Source organism: Panulirus ornatus, chromosome 11 (assembly GCF_036320965.1).
Source record: "Panulirus ornatus isolate Po-2019 chromosome 11, ASM3632096v1, whole genome shotgun sequence".
In the NCBI taxonomy this organism is placed as follows: domain Eukaryota; kingdom Metazoa; phylum Arthropoda; class Malacostraca; order Decapoda; family Palinuridae; genus Panulirus; species Panulirus ornatus.
In genome coordinates, this window is record NC_092234.1 from 61,902,743 (window position 1) to 61,921,200 (window position 18,458).

The 18,458-nt window shown below is 45.4% G+C and overlaps 1 long non-coding RNA gene across 1 annotated transcript in view; it reads right to left on the minus strand.

The window, feature by feature from the left end:
- Positions 1 to 18,458, minus strand: part of LOC139751600 (uncharacterized) — a 34,262-nt gene that overhangs the window by 4,069 nt on the left and 11,735 nt on the right. The window contains exon 3 of the long non-coding RNA XR_011713376.1: positions 8,655 to 8,855. This is a non-coding gene — a long non-coding RNA (uncharacterized lncRNA). The remainder of the gene's footprint in view (positions 1 to 8,654; positions 8,856 to 18,458) is intronic.

Sequence of the window (18,458 nt, forward strand, 5' to 3'; positions counted from 1 at the left end):
TCCCTAACTTCTGGCCGCCTTCCAGGGAGCATTGTGCTGGACTGAGATGGATAAAGAAAGGCTGAAAGCAGACATAAGAAGAATGGCTGAAGCAAGAGACAGGGAAATGGGTAAGTGACGCCAGGGTTAATGTACATCAAATAGAATAAGAACTTCCTTTTCTTCTATGGCTTCTGTTCACCGGATATATGCTCATATAATTCTATACAACTGATATAGAGATGTTATCAGTGAACATACGCTGCATCTTGGAAATAATGTAACTGAAAAAGAAAAATTTTCACTAAGCCATACCAGAAAATCATTTATTCATAAATGACTGTAGTGAATCGGATGCAAATACTAATGGACATAATTATCCCCCTTCACCCAAAATAAATTTTAAGTGCATACGGAAATTACCAAAGAAAAAACATCTCGGTATCATAAAAATAATTTTGAAATTTCACAGTAATATCTAATGCCCAGATATCAGAGAACAGAAATGAAATAGTTTCTTAATACAAACATAAATCTATTAACCATGTTAATGTGTCGTATCACTAAAACATAAGCTTTAACTGCAACTTCCAGCACCTAAAGCATTAATTTTGTTCCTAATACATTCAGTGAATACGAGCGTGTTATGAGCTTTGTGTATCTAAGTCAACACACTAGCACAGATATCAAAACGCTTGGAGGACAAGAATGACGGCAGACGCTTTCTTTTCAGTTGCGAACTAATAAATCTGGTATTACGCAGATGTTGTGCTGTATCACCAAACATGAAAATACTACCCATGACTCTCTGCATAACTACCCATGACTCTCTGCATAAGGACTGGCTCCAACACCCAGCTCAATAACATCAACCTGCAGGACAGTACAGCCGCTCATAATGAGGTGCCTGAAGAACTGGTGTATCAACGACAAGTCCTTTCATGCTGGTGGAGCACGTTCATAATCCTCTGACCAGCTAACTTTGTTGTTTTTCTTCAAAGGGTTTGCGGGACGAGCAGCAATGGCGGAGAAATTTCTGCAAATTCGACAGAAACCTCGCTTCGCTCTCTCTATCTTTGTAAGCGGGAATATATGAATAGCCTCACCTTTGGCGTCAATAGGTATAACACTTCCCTGACCCACTACATCTCCTGGAAACATTACGTAAGCCTTACAAACGTCAGATTTAGTGAGGTTTACTGCTAGACTGGCTCGATGGAGGCGAGCAAAGAGCTCGTGAAGTTGTTCAACTCTGAGTTGTAAACTATAAGATACGCCTCCATGATTTTACTTTCATTTGCCGAATCAGAAGTTGGAATGTAGCAAGAGTATGCTCAAGTCCAAAAGGCGAGACAGGATGTTTCCAAAAACCATCTGGTGTAACAAAGGCAAAAAGTTCTTTTGCTTTCCCCCAACAAACGTATTTGATAACATCGAAGTAAATCAATCGTGGTTTCGGTACCCAGATAATCAATAACGTCACCTAGCCTTTACATGGGGTAGGTATCAGTTCTAGTCATGATATCTTACTTGCAATAATCGGTATAAAGTCGAAAAGTTTCACTGGTTTTTCGGACTAGTCATTATGGCGACTCTGTCACTCTGACTAGGTTCGGTAATCTTACCTTGCAAGACGCAATCAATCTTTCTGGCGGTCCTCACTTGTGATGTTCTTCCTACACCTACGTCAGTTTGGTGAGGTGCCTCTCCAAAAATAATTTCAGATTTACTTGGGCAACTTTTTCGACTTTGATCAGATGCTTGAATTTCACATCAAGATGTTGCAGTACGTCAGAGTATCTCCAATGGGCACATCTATTGGATATATGGTTAGAATCATCTCCCTCCTCAACAACTGAGCAACAGCCACAGTGTGTGGCCTTTTCAGGAGATGTCATTGGTATTGGGATACATGACATGTGCACGTTCATTCTACCTTCTGACTTTCCAGTCAAAGCTTCTTTCAGGCATATTAATCCTACAAGGTACTTTTTTCTACCCGTTTTACGTCTGGCGTGCTGTCGGAGGGAGTGAAGGGTGGGAGACACATTTTGCCTTGCTATCCTTTTCTTCTACTGCTTTTAAAGGGACTGCGTCTTTTTTTGCCCTTTTAAGTAGTGTTAAGGCCAGAACACCTCTCCTGGACCTTGAGTGTGTGTGGTCTGTCTCTTTGTAACTCCAGTGTGTAGTTCCTTCTGCCTCAGCTCGGATGGTAGCTGGAGTTCTGTTCTATCAAGCAAAAGCTGCTACAACATAAAGAAGAGACAGGCAAAATATCCTTTTCATTAACCTCTTAACGACAACCGTACAACTTCTTGTCTATTCCAGCTGGTAGCAACAGAAATTTTATACAACCCGTCTAAGCTAATCCATTCGCCTTAGTTACAAAGCCCTGCAATAACTCTAAGGCAGGATTTACCTAAAGCTTCTCTGCCAGTGGTATGTTGCACACAATAATTGAACTAAAAATGAAAGATAAATAGGATAATGTATATACAGGATAATACTGCAGAATACAAAGCACTGTCAGGACTTAACCCCAAATCTGTTGTACACAAATCTGCAGGCTGGGGAGAATAATGACCTACAACCTATCTAGCCCAAGTGGCCACCAATGAGTATATTTCCTTTCTGGCACAAACCCTCACTCCACAGAAGCACCTACCAGTATATTTTCTGAACGAGGCTGCTTTACGATTATGAACTGCAGCCTCACCCTCAGGCTCAGTTTCAATTTCCTTTAGAAATATATAGAAATCTATTCACAAGAGAAGGATACATTTCGCAAGGCAAATCATGGCCCAGAAGAGCCACCAGTGACGGCCTGGCTCACTGTATCCTGGGAAGCCACTAGTGTCAACCAGACTCTCACTTTACCCCGGGGGGGGTCACCAGTGTCGGCCAAGCTCTCCCTTTGGCCCTGAGGAGCCACACTCAGCCAGACTCGTACAGTGTCCCAGGGAACTACTAATGTCGCCCAGGCTGTCACTATTCCCTGGAGGAGCCACCAGTGTAATCCTTCATTTCTTGGCATTGTCATCATGCCCTTTGATATGAGTACAAAGCCAAATACCGACTGTACATGTAATGGACCTTGGACAACGACTGTACATGGATGGTGTACAGTATTTCCCCAACGCAAAGTTCTCTAGGATGCGATCCGTCCCCCTCAACAAGGGTACAGCTCCTTGAGACGTGCAGCGCCCCAGTCGTCACAGTTGCAACCACCACCACTCGCCTATACCCCCCCATTCTTCATCACTAACTAAAACTATGGACACTTGAAAATGATTCCCTTAGAGTTAGGAAGTTCAGTTCTGAGACGATGTTTTCTAACGCTTGAGGTTTTACCAGTGGGTGTAGTAGTCTCCGCCTGGTATCTGGGTTCGGGCGAGGTGTGGATCCTGGATCAAGGGGTCGCCAGAGGTAGAGTCTGGGACATCTTGATATTCACGAGACGGATCATGAAGAAAAGCTGGACGTTATGATGGTTCCTGGATGTGACGTCTGTACATGTGACAGATCGTGGCTGAAGACTAGACATATAATAGATTCTGACTAATGACCGGACATGTTATGGATCCTTGGTAATCGCTGGACATATAATGGGTCTTGTTGAATGTTTGGACATATAATGGAAATTGGTTGGCTAATGACTGAACATACGTCATGTCTAATGACTGAGTATTTAGTGGATCCTGGCTAATGGTTTGACATGTAGTGGATCATGGGTAATGACAGGGGATATAATAGTTCCTTGGGAAATAGCTGGACATATTAATGGATTCTGGCTAATGACAGAACATGTAATGGATCCGGGGTAATGAATGGCCATACAATGGATCCATGCTAATAAATGGACATAAAACGAATCCTGGCTAATGACTGGATGTATAATGGATCCTGGCTCATGACAGAACATTTAATGGCTTCTTACTAATGGCTAGACATGTAATGGATCCTGGCTGATGGCTGGACGTATAACGGATCCTGGGTAATCGCCGAACATTTAATGGATTCTGGGTAATGACTGGCCAGTGATGGGTCGTATCATAGATCCAATACATAAAAAAGTCTGGTGGGTTACGAGGGTAGTGTACAGGTAACACTGTACGTTAGGGAACGTTACTGTGCTCACAGTGAGGTATGGAAAGGTAGTTACCTCTGAATAACTGCTGCAGCTGTGGCAGTAACCCGCCCGACAATGTTTAGGCAGGAAAGCCCTCGTCCAAACTCCCCCCGCCTCTCTCTCTCTCTCTCTCTCTCTCTCTCTCTCTCTCTCTCTCTCTCTCTCTCTCTCTCTCTCTCTCCTGGAGAAGTTGAAAGTAATAAAACTGGAGTCAAATACTTGAAACCATATATTGTAAGTGAGTCATACTATATATATATATATATATATATATATATATATATATATATATATATATATGATAGAGTTGTGCGCAGGAGGATGGATGTGCTGGAAATGAGATGTTTGAGGACAATGTGTGGTGTGAGGTGGTTTGATCGAGTGAGTAACGTAAGGGTAAGAGAGATGTGTGGAAATAAAAAGAGCGTGGTTGAGAGAGCAGAAGAGGGTGCTTTGAAGTGGTTTGGGCACATGGAGAGAATGAGTGAGGAAAGATTGACCAAGAGGATATATGTGTCGGAGGTGGAGGGAACGAGGAGAAGAGGGAGACCAAATTGGAGGTGGAAAGATGGAGTGAAAAAGATTTTGTGTGATCGGGGCCTGAACATGCAGGAGGGTGAAAGGAGGGCAAGGAATAGAGTAAATTGGAGCGATGTGGTATACCGGGGTTGACGTGCTGTCAGTGGATTGAATCAAGGCATGTGAAGCGTCTGGGGTAAACCATGGAAAGCTGTGTAGGTGTGTATATTTGCGTGTGTGGACGTATGTATATACATGTGTACGGGGGGGTTGGGCCATTTCTTTCGTCTGTTTCCTTGCGCTACCTCGCAAACGCGGGAGACAGCGACAAAGTATAATAAAAAAATAAAAAATAATATATATATATATATATATATATATATCTTTTTTTTTACTGTTATAGCGTCAAATGGTCGGTCGAGGCTTTTTATCCATACCCGAGTTATAACATCAAACCCTGAGGCCTGCTGGTCATGCTGTTGTGATAGCTCCAATATGTCAAAGATCGAAGCTTCGTGGTAACACTTTTCTTGAGATTTCACTGTCATAGGTCAAGCTTCCTAGCCATGCTGTTATGGAAGTTACCATGTTATTGGCCGGGTTACCTGTTACTGTTGTGTCTGATGTTACACCGACAATGGTCAAGGTTTCCTAATCATGCTTAGTGGTTAGCTCGTCATGATGTGTCTTATGTTACACTGTCAAAGGTCAAGGCTTACTAGCTATGCTGTTTTGGAGGCTTCTCGCGGGGGGGTTTCCGCGTCATGACGCGTCTTATGTCACACTGTCAAAGGGTCGAAGCTTCTTAGCGACTCAGTTGTTTTGGTATTACAATGTCACACACGTCGAGGCTGTTTTGGAGTTGACCCTTTGAGTGAGTGGTTAGGATCTCCTTCATCACGTTGCTTTTGAGGTTACAGTCTCAAAGTCACACCTTTCTATTCATGCTTTCTTTTTTCTAAGGTTTCAAAGCTCAAAGGTTCCTCGTTATATAATTTCGAGTTTACAAGATGAAAGGTATAGGACTTCTGTTTATGCTGTTCATCAAGGGAACAAGTTCAAAGAAACGAGTCTTTTCATTTTTTCTTCAATCAAACTGTTCTAAATCTTAAAAGCTGTTAAAATTCGAGGGTTCTTATTCATAGTGTCTTCAGGTTACGCTCTTAGAGGCTACTGCTTGCTAACAAAATTCGTTACAAATAACAAATCAGATACAAAAGCTGGTAAGCTGATGTGATATATAATATCACCATACAATATCCAACAGGCGGTAGGCTAAACAGTGGCACTGCTCCTCAGGCACTACGAGAATATATAATTTGGAATCACCGATTCATAAAATGAATAATATAAGTAACGGGGGAGGCTATAAACAATGCAACAATAACAAAATATACATAAAATATGATGAATAGTGTCTGTGAAAGGCAATAAACTTCTGATGTCGAACAATAACTTTTTCCGGTGTACGAGCTATCTTCATCACCACACAATTCTTTCAGTGTGTTGTTTACCCTTTGAGCTTCCGATTCCACTGAAAGTTCTGTCTTACGCCTGAAGCGTACTGATACGAAACAAGGGCTTTGTGTTTATCGATAATCCGGTAGGCGACCGAGGCAACGGAGGGGGATCTGTTGTCAACGGTGGAATGGGTGCTGGTGACTCGGGGAACAGAAACGTCCCTGGGGAATATTTGTATCGTTGAAGACCTTTAGATTAACGCGCTCCATTCGTGACTCTCCGGTAAGCGTATGTGCCAAACTAAACTTATAGAGGATGTCTACCACTGTGAATGGGACGCATAACCTTTTAGACACAGGGCCAGCCTTCTTCTGTACGTTAACTATGACCAGTCGGCCTCTTCTAACTCTGCAGTCTTGTTTTGGTCACTTGCCATGTTCACGCTCGCTCTCCGTAAGGAATGTATGACGCTGCTACAGATGATCCGTGACTATATTAGTCTAGTTTGGACGTATTCCTCCTTGTTATGCTCACGTCTCGGTCTAGAGCATACCAGATCATAAGGTAGTATCTTTGACTCATCAGAGTACAGGCGAGTCCGCAACCGAGATATCTATCGCCGAATCTATTGCACTCTGTACCATAGCCACGACCCTGTTCCTCGAAGCATGACCAACACTTATGATCTGACGCATCACGTCCAGTACCTTCTTATCCCGTCGCTTAACCAAGCCAATACTGGCAAGATGGTGTTCTGTGGTGTTGCATTTTCCCAATAAAATGTTGCAAATTTCATCCACAACTTCGTCGTTGAGTTCTGTCTCGTCGTCCAAGAGAGCTGATCTGAGGGGTCGTGTGACCACAGGTGACGTCGTCTTGAAAAGAAAGTACCACAGAGATTGTTGCTACTGTACCTCAGACTGGGGACTGGTTCAGAAGAACTGTAGAAGTTACCGACCATGATGACTAGGTCGCTGGTACCCATCCGCACTTAGTGCGACTCACTGACGTGATCAAGGAAGACCTAGTCCCGTGGTTTGTATAAGATCGGATGTCCTGGGCCATACGTATCTGAGCCAAACCTAGCTCACTGTTCTGTGCTTCCTAGGATAAGCACTGCCAGGGGCATGGTGCACGAATGACGCAACACGAGCACTGCCAGGGGCATGGTGCACGAGTGACGCAACACGAGCACTGCCAGGGGCATGGTGCACGAGTGACGCAATAACGATGACCGTGATCCCTGGGGCTGGGAGTGGCAGGTCTCCATTTCTACAACGGCGCCTGTTATCCCGCGGTACCTGCTGATCTTAACTCCTTCAAGGGAATCGTTTTCTTCCACCCACCACCTGACACTCCCACCCTCTCGATACATCCACCCCCCGGCACTCCCACGCACCCGACACTCCCACTCACTCGCCACACCCAATCACTCGCCACACCCACTCACCCGACAGTCTCACCCACCCGTCAAAGCCACCCACCCATTCCTCCACCCAACATTATGGTGGTCCCCTCCCCCTGCAGGAGCAGGTCCTCATGACCCCCTCCCCCACCAAAGGATCCATCCCTGCCTCAGGTACAATCAAGATGAAGCAGAAACTTGGGCCGGATTTCTTAAGTTGTTGTTCACGTGGGTAATAATTTAGTGTGGTTAATGTGCGGTGTTTACGAGGTAGTCTGGCGGAGTGCAGGTGTTGCCAGTGAGGTAAAGCTGGACCTGCGACAGCTTTATGGAGCCATGATAATCCCTTAATACCTTGTATGGTATATCTTCCCTTGTGGGTAATCAACTATTTGTAACGTACGGAGAAGTAATCTTACACATACGAGGTCCAGGCTCTTGTGTGCGATTACCTATTTATAATTACACATTTGTTCACTAATGGGATGGAGTTGTACACTCATAGCGCCACATCTCTTGAACATTTACTACCATCATACAACCATTTAGAGTTATGAATGCTTTTTGCATTGACCATGTCCTCTATCCTGCTGTTCCATTTACCCATTTGTAATCGCTAAAAGTATATCTTTACATCATATCCACATTTTCTGAGTGAGCTTCATGTTACGTCCTCTGGTTACTATCCCTACATCTCTCAAAGAATTGTTTACTGCCCACATCATCATTCCTAACTCTTGTCTTTTCCAAGCTGGACAAATCTAAAGCCTCTACCCACATTGCCATTTGGCTCTCTTCATTATGGTAACATCTTTGTTGCCCTCCTTTGGACCTTCTCCCTTAGCTCTTCATGCTTCTTTAAGTGCGGTGATCAAACATGAGAAGCTCATTCTAGTTACATATGTATGATATGAATAGCTTTATATTTCCTTATCCATATACTTGAAGTCTATTCTAGTATTGCTTGCAGAGAGTTTGTATAACTATTCTTTACTATCGGCCTCTGACGACAGATTAGGGTTTTGGCAAAATATTACAATAAATCACTGAAAGATATCAAACTGTCTCAAGGTCACATGACCGTTCAGTCGTGACAAACCCATCAGGTCCAGACGGCATACGAGCAACAAAAACCCATTAACAAAAGTCTGGTCCACTTACCTAATTACTGAGGACACTCAGGGGTGTATCTTGCATAGGAGCTCCACAGTAGATGGGATGCAGTTGGGGCGAGCGAGGCAACACTGGAAGTCTGCAGCCGTCACCTCCATCCTCACCAGATCAGCTGTTACCAGAGCGAGGCAGCAGGGTTCACTCACTATGAATCACAGGCTCGATATTCACAGCGGTCCCGGTACGATCCTGATTCGAATATGAGAGCCGTGAGCTCGCCAATGAACCTTCAATACTTTTCTCAGCGACTGTACATGGTGTGTGTGTGTTGTACATGGTGTGTGTGTGTGTACCAGAAAGAGTGGAAAGATAAACAGGGAATGAAAGAGATACGTGTATGGTGTATCTTACGAAAAGTAATGAAAATTAATTTACTATTAACCCAGTAGCCTATTATTAGCCCGGCCGACTATTACCTACTATATAGTGAGCAAGTCCAGTAGTGTTAGATGGTTCAAGTACCGTTTCAACATGCTCAAGTCAGGAAAGTAGCACTACCTTGGGTGGCTGCTGTTCACAACCCACTGACACGAAGAATGTTAAGATGGTTCCGGCCATCACCTCAGCACTCCTACGTCAGGAAGGTGTCAATACTTTTGGCAGCTGATGTCTACATCCCAAGAAAGAGTCAGGTCAGTGTAAAACTCATACGAATGAGAAACCTGTTATTCCAGAGCTCTGAATAAGAATTATTAGCCCCAGAACTGTATAAACAAGAGTTAAGGAAGTCCATCTTCCGTGCTGAGTGAGCCATGTCAATCCAGGAGTGAGAGATATTGCAGCAGAGATCTGGTACGAGTAAAAATTCAGCTACTCAAACACTCGCATGAGTGAATCATGCTAACAACTCCAGCATTAGTAACACTGGCAGGAGTGAGAGTTACGTTTGATTACTCCCTAGAGGAGTGAAAGTTAGGGGTAGTCCAACATTCACAGGAGTGGCGGGTTATAGCAGTGCAGTACTTGAAGAAGAGAGAGTTTACTTCAACAGAAATGTCGTAGAGGAGAGTTATGTTACTGTAACTCTCGTTAGAAATTAGAGTTGGGAATAAGTCATGTTCATGTTACACTGGTGGAATGGAAATTTACGTTTGCACATCACTCATGCAAGTGGAAGTTATGTTGACACTCGTTGTAGAGGGAGCTATTTTAGTCCAGCACTCGTAGGAGTGAGTTAGGTCAGTGAATAACTCAAACATGTGAGAGTTACGTACGGTAGCCCTCTCAGCAGAGGAAGTTACATCAGATAATTTTTTGAAATCAATCATGTTATTCTGACCGCCGTTAAGGTGGAAGTTATGCGAGTCCAACTCTCGTATGAGCGAGGTGTGCTGGCTTAACACTCGTGAGACGCAGGTCTACAGACACTTGCTGACCTTAATAACTTCTACTTTCTTTTTCTTTCCCTTTTTCTTTTCTTTCACCTGAGACAGCCTTGACTGGTGCATGATATTTGTCCAAGTCGTGCCGGTGAACAGCACCATACTGCATGTTGAAATTTGTTGACATCTATCATCATCATCATGCAGCCCCAGTGTCCGTACACCATATCGTGTTCTGGTATAGTGATATTCGTAATGGTGAGAATACGATTAGATTTTTCAGTGTACTGGATTGGTGTTCAGGCTAGCAGGCAGGCAGGCAGTGGCCATGGCCCCCGCTCCTCGCACATATAAATACAAACCATGTTTATTGAGTCAACAGTTCACAGGCAAGAGGTCTGACCAACATAAACTCCAGGATACAAAGTGGTTCAGCCTCCAATACCAGATGCTGGAGGGCAAGTCAAAAAATAACCGAGAATACTAAAGTGACTAACATTTTTACCCCGTTATTGTGGTTGAACTTCCTTGTGATTCACTGGCCAGAACACCATTACTAGTTGTTGGTGTGTAGTCCTGCTTAAGCTCTAGAATGTAAGATAAGCCCAGAGAGAGAGAGAGAGAGAGAGAGAGAGAGAGAGAGAGAGCGCTACGAAACATGTCCAGGTAGTGAAAGTCGACGAATAGACAGAGGTGTGGAGCACGGTGGTGGGCCCTCCTCCAGGTGGATCCTGCCGAGACTCTACCATTATACCCTGCCTCCGTCCCTGGGCACGACAGAGGAGGGTCAGTGTGTGGAGTCCAACACAGTGTCTCTGAATTATAGTGTAAACTTTCTCAACTTCATCGAGAAGGTTTTTTGTTAGGGGCACACACACTCACACACGCACACACACACACAAACACACACACAGTGAAAATATGACTGAGGATATGGTCAATGCAGACACTATACATAGATTCAAACAGTTAAATCATGGTGAGAATGTTCAAGAGATGAGGCCCTTCGAGTGTAAAACTCCCTCTCCATGTAATATAAAATGGTGATTACAATTAGGTAACCACACACACACACACACACACACACACACACACACACACACACACACACATTGAAAAAGAATGTAACAAGAGACAGTAGGAGGCTTCCAATAAAAAAACATTAGAGAGATGGATCAAAGGGTTGCCATGGATGTCCTTAGGTTAGACCAACAGGATGTAATGTCTCTAACACTGAGACCAGTGACTTGTGACAACAGAGGATGGAAAGCAGCGGCAAAGACTTTGACTAATTATGAGAGACAACGCATAAACCACAGTGAACAATGACCTGGAGACAATGTTCACTGTTTTTCACTGCTGGACCTGGCTTTTGATCATATTTAACATCAATTTCTTCTTTGACATACTCTGAAACTCAGATATTAGTTCCAGCAGTTTCTTACTCGAATCTGCCACCAGCTCCGTGTCATTAGCAAACAACAACTGACTCACCTCCCAGGCTTCCACACCCTCAACAACCTGCATAAGTGCTTCTCTCCTCAAGACCATTGCATTCATCTCCCACACTGCTCCAACTGTAAACAGATTAAACATCCATGGTGACATCATACACTGATGCCACAGCACCACCTTCCCCAGGATCCATTTACCCTCCTCCCCATCTATTCGCACACACTCTTCCTCACTTGATGAAATTCCTCACTGCTTCCCTCCCACGCCACATAACCATACCACCTCCCACAAAGCACCTTTGTCAACCCTAAAATTATATGCCTTCTCCAGATCCATAAATGCCACCCATAAGTCCTACTGTTTCTCTTGTCACACACATTCTTCAAAGAAAATACCAGAGTCACACATCCACTACCACTTCTGAAACCACTCTGCTCCTCCCCAATCTGATGATCTGTGCATACCACCACCCTCTCAAATTACCACTCTTATACAAATTTCCTGGTACACTAAACAAACTTGTACTTCTGTAAATTCAAACGCTCATCTCTGACCCCCTTGCTTTTATCCATCAGCTCTATACAGGCACTCGGCCAAACACACAAAATCCCAACTAACGAATGAGCAACACAGTCACCTCATTTCTAAGAAATTCATTTGCAATAACATCATCTCCAGTCGCCTTGCTATATTACATCTTATGCAAGGCTTTCACCACCTTTTCTCTTTTCACTAAACCAATTTCCATGACTATCACTTCACACACCCTCTCGACCCGTAAACTTACATCTGCCACCCTATCATCAAACACATTCAAAAGTCCTTCAAAAGACTCATTCCATCTCCTCCTTGCTTCATTCCTACCAGTTAGCACTTCCCCATCTGCCCCTTTCACCGATGTTCTCGTTTGTTCTCTTCTCACTATCAACCTCCTTCCAAAACATTTAATTTTCCCTAAAGTTCACTGATGCTAGTTCACTCCGACTCTCAATTCTCCTTTTTTTTTTTTAACCCCTGCACCTTCCTCTTGACCTGCTGTCGCTTTCTCTTGTACACCTCCCAATCATCTGGAATTCTTCCCTATAAGTACCGCCCATATACCTCTTTTCTCTTTCACTAACCACTTTACTTCAGCCTATCATACGCTACCCTTACTCACTTACCCACCTCCCACATGCCAAACACTTCTCTAGCGCATGCCAACACTGCTTGCTTCCCTAATGCCTTCCATTCCTCACCCACTTTCCTCTCACCTTTTAACATTCTGCATCCTATCTCTCCTCGCATTTCCCCATACACATCTCTTTTCGAAGCTCACTTACTCTTACCACTCTCTTTGCACACATATTGCTTCCCCCTTTCCGAAATCCCCAACAAATCTTTACCCTTGCTCCCACCAGGTAATGGTCAAACATTCCACCAGTTGTCCATCTTAACACATTTACATCCAAAAGTCTCTTTTATACGCCTATCAATTTGTACGTAATCCTATAATGCCCACTTATCATCTTTCCTATTTACCCACGTATATTCATGTATGCTCCTCATTCTAAGCCAGGTATTTCCGGTCACCAGTCCTTTTGTAGCACACAACTCCACAAGATGTTTATCATTCCGATTCACCTCACTGAATACTCAATGTCCCCCAGTTAAACCCCCAATTTCCGAATTACTCTCTCGCATTCAAATCACCTTTCACTACAACCAGATTTCTAACACCACAACTGCTGACTGACTCACTCGTCTACTCCCAAAACCCTTGCCTCTCATCATCCTTATTCTCATGGCCATGTGCATAAACACTAATAATCACCTATCTCCCACAGCCTATTTTCATCTTAACCTACACCAGTTTGGACCACACTTCCCTACTCTCTTCCAGACATCACTAAAACTCCTGCTTGATCAATAGTGCTACCCCTTCCTTAGCTCTTGCCCTCTCACCAAAACTCTTAACTTTACCCCTATGACATTCCCAAACCGTCCTTCACCTTTACCCTTCAGCTTTGTGTCACTCAAGGCCAGAACATCCAGGTTTCGTTCACATGCGTGGTTACTGGTGTAGGCAGTGTCTGTCACCGCGCCTGTCATTTATCTTTATTTCACGGTCAAGACAGATTAAGCAGTCTAAAAATTTTGCTTACGACAAAGCAATCCAGTTTATAGTGGCCTTCACCAATATTCATACTGCCATTCTTTCAAGATTCAGTAATATTTCTCTTGATCAAAGAGTTACAGGTCTTAATTGAAATAGCACTCCTCCATGCCATACAGCTGTCACTGATTTATAATTCCAGTTAAAACCTGTAACTTTATGTTCAAGAGAAATATCAGTGAATATTCTCCCATTAAGCACACAAGGAACTGTAACATGAATATTAGCAATATCCTCGCCACAATCCCCACATCAGCCACCACACTCCCTACGTCCGTCATCATTAGGACTCCCTAAATCAGCCATTACACTCCTCACGTCCTCCAGACACTTCCTACATCAGCCACCACACCACGTCTATCACCACACACCTCCCTGCACCACCACACTCCCCACATGCGCCACCACACTCCACTCCCTACGTCCGTTACCATACTCCCTTTGAGCGTCACTAGACTCCATACGTGCGTCACTACATTCCTTACGTGTACCACCACACTCCCTAAATCCGTCACCACAATCCCTACATCAACCACCACACCTCCTACGTGCTCCCCCACACTCCTTACGCCCATCACCACATTCCCTACATGCGTCAGCACACTGCTTACGTGCTTCATCATATTTCTACGTGTATCGCTACACTCCCTGCGTGCGTCAACACACTCCCTGCGTGCGTCAAGACACTCCCTGCGTGCGTCAAGACACTCCCTGCGTGCGGTATCACAGTCCTTACGTATGTCATCACACCCCCGACGCACGTCTCCAAACTCTTCCGTTCGTCACCATACTCCCTACTTTCGTCACCACAGTTCATACATTCGTCACCACATTTCGTATGTCCGTCACCACACACCCTACGTTCGTCACCACACTCCCTATGTTCGTCACCACACTCCCTATGTTCGTCACCACAATCCCGAGTTGCGTCACCACACTCCCTATGTTCGTCACCACAATCCCGAGTTGCGTCACCACAATCCCGAGTTGCGTCACCACAATCCCGAGTTGCGTCACCACAATCGTCTGCGCCCAGGTCAGCGTCAGGATAAGTTTAAGAAAGTTTACCTGACAACATTTGAATATAGATTGAACGTATATTTTCCTACTCTGCTATATTACAGAGAACCAACACATTTGCATTTGTGCGAGTTTATGTGGAATACACAAATATACGTGGCGGTAAACTGTAGATGGGAAGTGTGGGGAAAGTGGCAGTGGTGGGTGCAGGTGGGGTTAGTGATGTCCACAAGGCTGGTTGTGAGGCCGGAGTGGTAACTTGATTTGGTGATGATGTGGGTTGTAGGGTAAGTGCAGGTGGGTGTAGGTGGTGGGCATGAGGAGGCAGGTTCTGTAGGTGGGTGAAGGTGGTGGACATAAGGAAGTAGGTGCAGATGGGTGAAGCTGGTGGTGGTACTGAAGGAGGGCTGCTAGGTCTAGATGGTGTAGGTGGAGCAGATGGTGTTGGTATTGTGCAAAGGCTGTAAGGTCCAGATGGTGCAAGTGGAGGTGTTGGATCTTGGAGATGCAGGTGGGTGAGGACGGTGCGCGTCAGTGGTATGGCGATGGTGTCAAGTTGTCGCGAGACAAGGATTGCAGGAAGTACTGTTAACGAAGGTGGATTTCATGGTCTTATGGTAAGGTTAGATGGAGATGGAGGTGGTACAATAGGTGGGTATTACGTCATCATAATACAAATAGGTACACATGAAGGTAGACTGACAGGCGCAGGTGGTGCGGGTGGAAACAGGCAGTTCAGGTGGGGCAGGTGGGCACTGGCAGTGGGGTAATTGTTGCTGGTGGTGCAGGTGGATGCTGGCTGTGGAAGCGGGTGTTAGTTTCTGACGGTTCCCTTTCTCTGGTTTCCAAGGAGTGTAAGCATTCCTCTCTCTGGATCCCACAGTCTCTGGGTTCGCCCCCTCGGTGAGTCCCACGTGGGAATGTCCCATCCATGGGTTCCATAGTCTCTACGTCCGCCCTCTTTCCGAAAATCATGGTTTTTGGGCAATCATATTCCCGGGTTCCACGAGGTCTGGGCATGCCCCTTCCTTGGGTTACATGGGCACGAACCCTCTATGGCTCTCATGGGGTGTGATCGCTCCCCACTCCCTGAGTCCCATGGGGACTGGAAATGCCATATTCTTGAGTCCCACAGTTTCTGGACACGCTCCTTCCTTGGGTCCCAGAGTGTCTGGGAATGCCCCCTCTTTTAAGTCGAGCAAGCGTCAGGGCAGAACTCCTCTTTGGGTCCCACAGGGTGTGGAAACGTCCCTCTCTTTAGATCTGCAATCTTGGGTCACATGGGATCTGGGCACAACCATCCCCCTCACCTTTCTGGGTCACACGGTATCTGGTCATGCACCTTCCTTGGGTTCAACGTATCATGGACACACCTCCCTTCATGGTCTCTGGGCACGCCTCTCCCTCGGTCCCATGAGGTCTGCATGGTCTCTGAGCATGACCCCTCCCTGGGTCCCATAGGGTCTGGACACGCTCCTTCCATAGGTTCTATGGTCTCTGGGGGGCCCCTCCATTGGTCCTATGAGGTCTGGAGATTCCCATTCCCTACGTTCCATGGTGTCTGGGCAAAACCCTTCGTTCGGTTCCATGGGGACTTCAAACGCCCCCTTCCTAGGTTCTATTGTCTCTGGGTATGACTCCTCCCTGTGTCCCATGGGAGCTGGACACACCTCCCTCCCTAAGTTTCATGATCTCTGGGCACAACCTCCGTGGGTACCATGGGAACTGGACACGCCCCTTGCCTAGGTTTCATGGTGTCTGGGCACGACCTCTCTGGGTCCCACAGTTACTGTCCCGCCGTCCTTTTGGGTCCTACAGCACCTGGTCACACACTATTTCTGGGTTTCGACAACTTTAGAAAATTTGAAGAAAACGATACGTGGGAATAACAGAAAATATCAATTTCTCATACCACAAAATTATAGGTGGGAATCAAAATAACGCTCCGATATCTGCCAAGCCACAGATCATATTGAACGTGGATATTTTGAAAATAGATTCGTTTAGGTTTTCTTTATCACTCCATCTTGCTTGTCACTGTCACGGCCTTTTCTTATGATAATTGGTTCAGGAGGAGCTTTTGTAATCACCATGTGTATGTCTAGTGTCGCATCATTGGCCTCCTCATCATCCAGACATCTGAGAGTTGCTCCATTACGACACTTGCCACTTTCACCGTGTATGAGGAGCTGGGGTTCTCTGTCAACTGGACAAATGGTAGAAGCCACGTGACTGATCTCACTGTGCCTATCGTAATGTCTGAGAAAACTCTTTCAGCACTAGGCAATGCGACCTTACTATAACAACAGTTACATCCGTATTCCAGGCTTACAGTGACGGCAAGTGTGTGCGTGTCAAGGTAAGTGTCGAGGGAAGAATCTAGGACATCAGGTAGCAAGTCCTCTGTGTGTAAGGCCATTATAACCTGTACACATGTCCCTCTCATGTATAATAATCTGGTCAGGTAGGACTAACACGGATGTTGTCTCGAGGTGCTTTCTCCAAGGGTCCACAGACGAAGAAATGGACCTGAGTAGTCACTCCTGTTGATGGAATCTCCTACTCCAGAAATAAAGCCATGATATTTAGCTGTAGCCCTAATGGAAGTAGTTCATATATTAGCTTACTGGAAGCTGTCATGGAGGACAAAAATGTTGGATTGGTGATCTAGTGCGACAGTGTGTGTTGGTTTGCGTCCACTGAGCGTCGTCTAATTAGGGGTTCAGAGCGTTCTCGAAGGTACATTTTATGGAATCATTTTCTTTACTAAGTGTGCCACTGATGAGCTAATGAGGCCAGAGGTAGACGGGGTAACCTTGTGAAGGTGAAGGGCCTTGCAAGGAGGAGGAGGAAGATGAAGAGTGGATCTGCGCTACTCATTAATTTTCCCATCCTTGTCAAATCCTCAAACATCCTCTCTCTCCCTCCGTGAGCTTCTACGGGAACAGCACTTACGAAATGCAAAACTCGCACATCAATGACCTTCCAGGCTACGATAAACACATCCACTGGGGTTTCTGGGTCGTAGATCTCCCGGGACACAGAATATCGTCAGTTGAGATCGACTCCTCTGGCAGCCGATCACGGTTATCGGGGTTGATCGGCCGTAACTCGCCCGACACCTGGGCCAATGTTCCAGTTTAATAGCCAACCGGCAGCTCCCTCCACCGATTTCTTTGTTATTCCTCACTATCAATTCTCGGCCAAAGACCTGCACGATTTTTGGTCTGGCTATGGATGGTGAGGAGTGAGGATAGTAAGGATAGTGGTGGTGGTGAGGATAGTGAAGTCAGGTGTAGGGATAGTGGGGATGGTAGCGAGTGGTTGGGACAGTGTATGGTCGGGTGGGGGACTAGAGAGAAAGGTAGCTGGTGGTGAGGATAGTGAATGGTCAGGAGTGGTGATAATGATGGTGGCAGGTGCAGAGGATGGTGGAAGGGGAGACGCAGAGACAGTGAAGGTGATTAACAGAGAGAGAGAGACAGATAGATAGATAGATAGAGAGAGAGAGAGAGAGAGAGAGAGAGAGAGAGAGAGAGAGAGAGAGAGAGAGAGAGAGAGAGAGAGAGAGAGAGAGGACATTCCTCTGACCAGTTCCGTCTCGCTAGGCCTACCCTCATTCTGCTTTTGGTCTTAGGCTCTTGTTCTCTACTTAATATTTTCTCACCATCACCCTCTATCGTGAAGTACACGACCCGTGTGGTGTTTCAAAACTGTATTCATGATAGCGTGGGGCACACTACCTCCACCCTTTCTCCTGCTGGCGTAGGTCTATGTAAGGAGTGTCTGCGCTACAATAGGCACACTTCACCTCCATGGTGGAAGGCAACAGGCTGAGGG